The sequence below is a fragment of the Nicotiana sylvestris genome, chromosome 2, assembly GCF_000393655.2.
Source record: "Nicotiana sylvestris chromosome 2, ASM39365v2, whole genome shotgun sequence".
NCBI classification, from domain to species: domain Eukaryota; kingdom Viridiplantae; phylum Streptophyta; class Magnoliopsida; order Solanales; family Solanaceae; genus Nicotiana; species Nicotiana sylvestris.
This window is the reverse complement of record NC_091058.1, coordinates 121,915,542-121,921,812: the sequence shown is the minus strand read 5'-3', so window position 1 is coordinate 121,921,812 and position 6,271 is coordinate 121,915,542. Positions and strand designations below refer to the sequence as shown.

General features: G+C 37.9%; 1 pseudogene; it reads right to left on the bottom strand.

Annotated features, from left to right (window-relative positions):
• Positions 1-231: 231 nt before the first annotated feature.
• LOC104214501 (serine/threonine protein phosphatase 2A 57 kDa regulatory subunit B' theta isoform-like) lies at positions 232-5,101 on the bottom strand (annotated as a pseudogene).
• Between the last annotated feature and the right edge of the window lie 1,170 nt (positions 5,102-6,271).

Below are 6,271 nucleotides of genomic sequence, written 5' to 3'. Positions count from 1 at the left end.
TTGAGGCTCTGCCACGCAATTCCATATGTACATCGTCGCATCTGAATGCAAATAGAATCTGTATCCAGTTCTGTTCACTGAGAGACCTGGGAAAGCCAATTTTTGGGAAGTACCACAGTATGAACAAGCACGGAGACATGGCTCATTTTGTTGATTCCACCTCCTTTGATACAATACCCATCCTCAATTAGCATACAGGTCAGCTCATGAAGGATGACGTAACAGTGACAAATATACTAGTCTCTACTAGCCAGTGGGTGAATGAGGGGTTGTCCTAAGAGAAACGAGCACTGGCTCATTGCTAGCAGCTTTCATTGCAGCAATCTCCTCTAATCGTTTCCACGTCATTTCACGTTTTGTCTTGTTCTCTTCTTCATGAGCCAGATCTTCTTCAAATTTGTGCAAGCATTCCTCAAAAAGTTCAGGATCAATATCAGAGAATATTTTGCGGACATTTAATGTCAAGCTTTGTACTGCCTGATTCCAGTGGCCTCTAGTATTCTTCTCCAAGGCAGGAAAGATTATTGGCAGTATAACTTTACGATTTTGTTTGATTAGGTTCTCAATATGATCATTGTTCCACAGGAACAAAGTCCTCTCAGCCACCTGTCAATGCAAGGTTTGAACAGATTGAAAATGAACTAGAATTTGTTACACACAGAGAGAGGGAAAAATGGAAGCTGCAGAAAATGGATCTGGTCTATCTCATTCTATCAAACAACCACATTACATTACATGTCCAGTTATCATTGGTTTGATTTCAATCATAGATGTCAGAGAATACACTTGTCCCCATTGGTCATATAACGGTTTTGAAAAGGGTTTATAATGACCTGGGCGGCTCCAACTATTGCCTAAAGATGGTATCAGTTACCATGCTTATATTAGTTAACATGGTATCAGTGAGCTCATTTGACAACTGTTTTCTCTCTACCTCTTGTATTGCTCTGGGCTTCTGTCTCTCAACTCAGTCCATCGAGCCGCTCTAGACTTCTCTCATTTATCTCTCCCAGTTCAACTCACCGAGCCACTAACATTACTCCATACCCACTCCGTAGCCTGTTGAGCCTACTCTCTTTCTCTCTCAGCTCCAGGCCCACCCTCATCCTATCGAGCCTAATCTCTCCCTGCATTAGGTCCACTGTTAGAAAACACGAAAATAGAAGTCTTCAACACATGCAAACTGTAGAACATGGTTACATGTGCGGGAGGACGTTAGAAGTTATATCAAACTAGTCTCCATTGGTTGTGCAAGGGTTTCCAAAGGGGTTTATAACGCCGTTAGTCCCTTCACCAATTGCCTTAAAGTTTTGGATAGGATGATTAGATAATTTCACTATAGATATAAAGTCTTAGCCAAAATGTTGCTTCGCAGGTTGGAGGATTACCTTCTATCAAGTTATCCCAGGAAGTTGCAACAAAGAATGTGTGAGTGTTATTTAATGTGAAGTTGTGGCAGTCACAACAGAAAAGCAGCAAGTTAGAGCATCTCTACGAGAAACAAAATCGAATTGGCCAAGAGACATGCACAAATCCTGACTGGTTAATAACATACAGAAACAAAAGAAAATTTATAAGCACCACCTTACTCTCTTTGGCAAGAGGAGTGGAAAATAGGACGTAAGAGAAGATGCTTACATAGGCAAAAGAATCTCCAATGGATCCTAGGCTGATAATGAGAAACATAAAGGTCTTCTAAGACTAAGAGATTTCAGGACTAAACTTTGTCTAGTGTTCTCCATATCTTTCAGTAGATATGCTTTAACTAGATTACTTCAAAAATAAGCCAGCTGTGGCCCCTTCCAGGGGCTACCCATATAGGATAAATAACAACAAGAACAACTATTCGTTTTGACTCATTTCTATGCTCCATAAGAGATGTCGCTTATCATGCTATACATGCATTTACCTCTGCAATTGTTCTTTTGGGAGCCAAAGCCGAAACTTGATCCTTAGTAAAAAAATTCTGGTCTGCAGAGACATTAATATTGGGACAGGTCACACTTAATACTTGAAAAGTTGCAGGGTAGCATCCATAATTTTGGTAGAGAAAACGTAAAATGTTAATTTTTGAGAGTACAATCAGTAGACAGTTACTCGAATGAAAGAATATGTAAAAATCTCATGCGAACATCAGATTTTCCAGAAGATCAGATACATAGATGTTTTTGCTTACTGCCTATATAATGCTAGATTGCTAGTACCCTCTTGCAACATGACAAGTAGTTCTTAGTTCTTACAACCCTACGTTGCTCCGACTCGTTTACAGTATGTAAGTGGTTGTGTGGAAGTATCCGATGGGTACCTCAACCTTTTGATAAATTTGTGTATTTTGAAGAACCGGCACGAAGTACCCACACCCTTATCACACTCGTAGGCCATGGTTATGTCAGGAGAAATGAGGATTCAGGCAACATAGCTCACAACCATAAGACATTTTCTGGTCTATTTTCCTTTACTGGCTCTCCCTGAAAAGTTTACTGACTTGAAAAGATAATATCTGCAGTTGGTGCTATTTATGTGAGAATGAGGAAGAACAGTGAATCATCTGTTGCTTCCTTGCAGTTACGTTTTGATTTTCTGTAATCTCTTCGGGATCCAATGGGTTATGCCAGCAAATGTGAAGCAGGTTCTGAGCAGTTGACAGAGGCAAGGAATAAGAAAGGAGAAGAATACCTGGAAGAGTATTCCTCTATGCATATTATGGAACATCTGGCTCGACAGAGGGAAAGGAAGAGAATGTGTTTATTATGAAGAATAAATGTATTCAAAGTTATAAAGACTGGTGTAATGCAAATTTATCTACTTATACTGATGTTATGCTGGAGTTTTTGGAGTCCTTACAACTTTAGAGGACTCATATCCAGTAATGCTTTTGTACTATGTCTTAATACTAGCTTGATGCTTTTGTACTATGTCTTAATACTAGATTGATGCTGAGCTTTTATTAATTATAATATTACCTATTTTCATAAAAAACACATTGTCATATTCGTAGAATCATGTGAGTGGAGAAAATACTGATCATGAAGAGAATCCGAGAAGGAGATAAAAGGAAAAGCAACTGACATATAAATTTCAATATACATTTTATTGAAAAGGTATTCTATTTTCTTCAATTTCACCCGAGCTTTTGTTTTGAGTTAAGAAATCATTATATCTGTCCCAAATTTCTCCGTCGATTTTGGTCAAAGTACCTCAAATTGGTTGACCAAATCCGATACGTTTCCCACACCCACACCAACGTCGTGTCGACACGGGTGCGGCACCGAAAATGAAGAGTCCGAGCAACTTAGCTGTATTGCATAATGATTAGATCAATATTTTGTCCCATTCTTCTCCAAGTTTATACAGCTATGTCCAAACTCTATTTAGTCAAGTTATTAGTGTTCATAAAGTTTGGATTTTAAACTACACAGAACTCTCTAGCAAGCTAAACTGTATTTCTGATACAGAATGAACTTTCCATCATGCTTTTTAATTTAATCTCTATCAGTCCCTACACATAGATTCTTACTAACATGTTCTCATTGCTCCTTGGTGATTTTAGCAACTTTTAGCTTATTACGAGTTAATATGAGGTATCCAAATTTCCAAACACATCAAGATTCAGTCAGGTGACCCATGAATTCTTTCAGGAATGAACAAAGGAGAGAAAAAAAGAGTGTGTCAAATCAACCAAAAACACCAACCTGAAAGTGTGAGCTGCTCAAGCAACAACTGATCTGACGAAACATCGGAACCATACAGCGCTGAAACTCCGGAGGCTGAGTTGCTTCTAGGACCTCTTCCAGCTCACCTAAGAACATTACTTCCTTTGAACTGTTTGTGATAGGCCAATATTTCAACAGACCTCTTATGACAGTATCAGCAAGCTTGCAGTCCTTTTCCACAAATTGCATTATGCAGTAAGATAACTGCTACTGATGCATTTGTGCGCACTTTGGTTTATGAAGTGGGATAAGAGCTCGAACGAGGAACAACTTGTGCTCTTCCTTGAGTGGTAGAGCATATCCATTGATTATACTGCCCAAAATTTCTAACAGTTCTGCTATTCCATTATGTTTCTCAGTTTCAAAAATAAACTGATAAAATGTATTGTTGATTGATTTCCTAATGAATGGGCGGTGCACCATGAACTTTCCATATATCCGGTGAGGGGGAAGTACAGTCTTCAAGTACTCTCTTTCCCTAGGATCTTCTGAATCAAAGAGATCTAATATTCTTAGAACAAATGAGTGATCAATGTATCTCTTAGCCAATTTTGCATCTGTCTCTGGTGATGCCACAAACCTGAGAAGGAACTCATACACAATTTGCAAATGTGGCCATGCAGGGTCCATCAATAGTTCATCTTCTTCTACGTCAAAAGCTTCTAAAACTTTGTTTTCGGGAGGCTGAGGAGTAGGGAGGCCTGAATAAATTTGAGGATACCATTTTAATTACTTGTTGCATGACAGCTTCTGGGAATTTCCCATTTGCAGAAGTAACGTAATCAACTAGCTCCACCAATGTCTGTCACTTGATGTCTTCCTTTCAAGTTTTTAGTTGGGTCAGACAAGTCAAACAAAACACAAGTTCAGCTTTTTGATGAACAAGTTTTGCTTCTCAGAAGCTGGTACATCCCTCAAATTAGGAAATGCCTCATATGAGAAAACTGATGCATTTCCATTCACCTTAGCATTTATAGCCTGTGGAAGTATATCCCCATGATTCAGTCCTGGAGTTGAAGAACCAGTGACGCCTGAAAGAGACATAGCACTCAAACTCCCGGATCGGGAACTAGACAAGTCAGCGCTTCTTGAACTATTTGAAGCATTTGCCTGAAATGTAGAGCCTCCTCCATCACGATTGTCTGCTGACTTGGATGGCTTCCGTGGGAGCCTATTAAGTATCTGCTTGATCATCTCCTACAAGTAAACCTAAATGCTTTGCTGCTCAAAATACTCAAAATTAAAGACACATCGTCAATCCGAAAGGTCTAAGCTGCAGAAATCCAATTACTAAACCAATTACAGTGATCCACGGAGATCGTGCACCTCACAAAATTCTTATCTTCACCACCCTAAACCAACATAAAAGCTTTATATGATCCACTGACGTGCCTGTATAACCAAATAACAAATGAATCTCCTCATCATCTCAAAACAAGATTAACATAAAGGAAGTAAAATGAAAAAAATCCCAAATATCTACTAACGCAGTTTGCCTCAGCACGGAATTTTAAAAAGGAAAGAAGACTTTTGAAACATATGGTCACGAGCATGTCATGACATTTGTGTGGCTCTAAGACTTTTGAAACTTGTGTCGTCATAACATTTGTAATTTTGTATGGCTATAAAACTTCACATTAAGGGTAAACTGGAAGTTTAGAGTTAAATTATTACTAAATATAGAATCGTATTCCAAAGGACTGTGTTTACAGTGCAATATCTCCCATTGCTGCAAAATCAAGACAGGGTGATCATATCAATTCTGGAAGTGTTGAAATTTCACATAAACAAATTAGAGTGCCATCTCTCTAAAAACACATAATCTTTTAGATGGGCAATTCACAAAAATCGACAGGAAGTACAAGTCTAATCATTCTTTTCTTCCTCGATAAGATGTGAGCAATTTGCAGCAGTACTCTATATTTGTGTCACCTTTTAACTTATACCCTATTTTTAAAACTATTGATTTGATAGCCAGCTGACAAAAAATCCGTAATAATATGACTCTTATACCCCTGACAAAAGATATAAAAGATGCATCACGCATAAATCGCTTTACTGTTCTCCTCCATCACTCCGTCCCTCCTCAGATCTACTCTCACATCTGCCATAATCACGATATCAGAAAGTTGAACCAGATTCAAATTTCGAATTCAAAATTACAAAATACATTGTAAGTATTGCAATTATTTTCGTAATTCTTCATGCTTTTTAAGTTTTAATTCATGTTTGACGGATGAAACATGAAGTTTTCATTGATAGATCTTCAAAAACTTTGCATGAAAGATATAGAATAAAGTTATTTCACGTTGAATTCTAATGTTTTAATCAAATACAAGCTAAAATTTCATGCTACTATAGCAAAAGATTTTTCACGTTAAACCTAATTTAGCGTGAAGTTGTTTCATGTTCAAACTAAAAGTTCTTGCTAATAGATACTGTTGAATGTAGGACAAAATGCAGAAGTTTTGTCCCGCATTCAACAATTTTGTCATGAGCTTTTTCTGAAACTTCAGTCTAACCTAGCTGAAGTTTTTCAGTTATTGCTAAATCTTTAG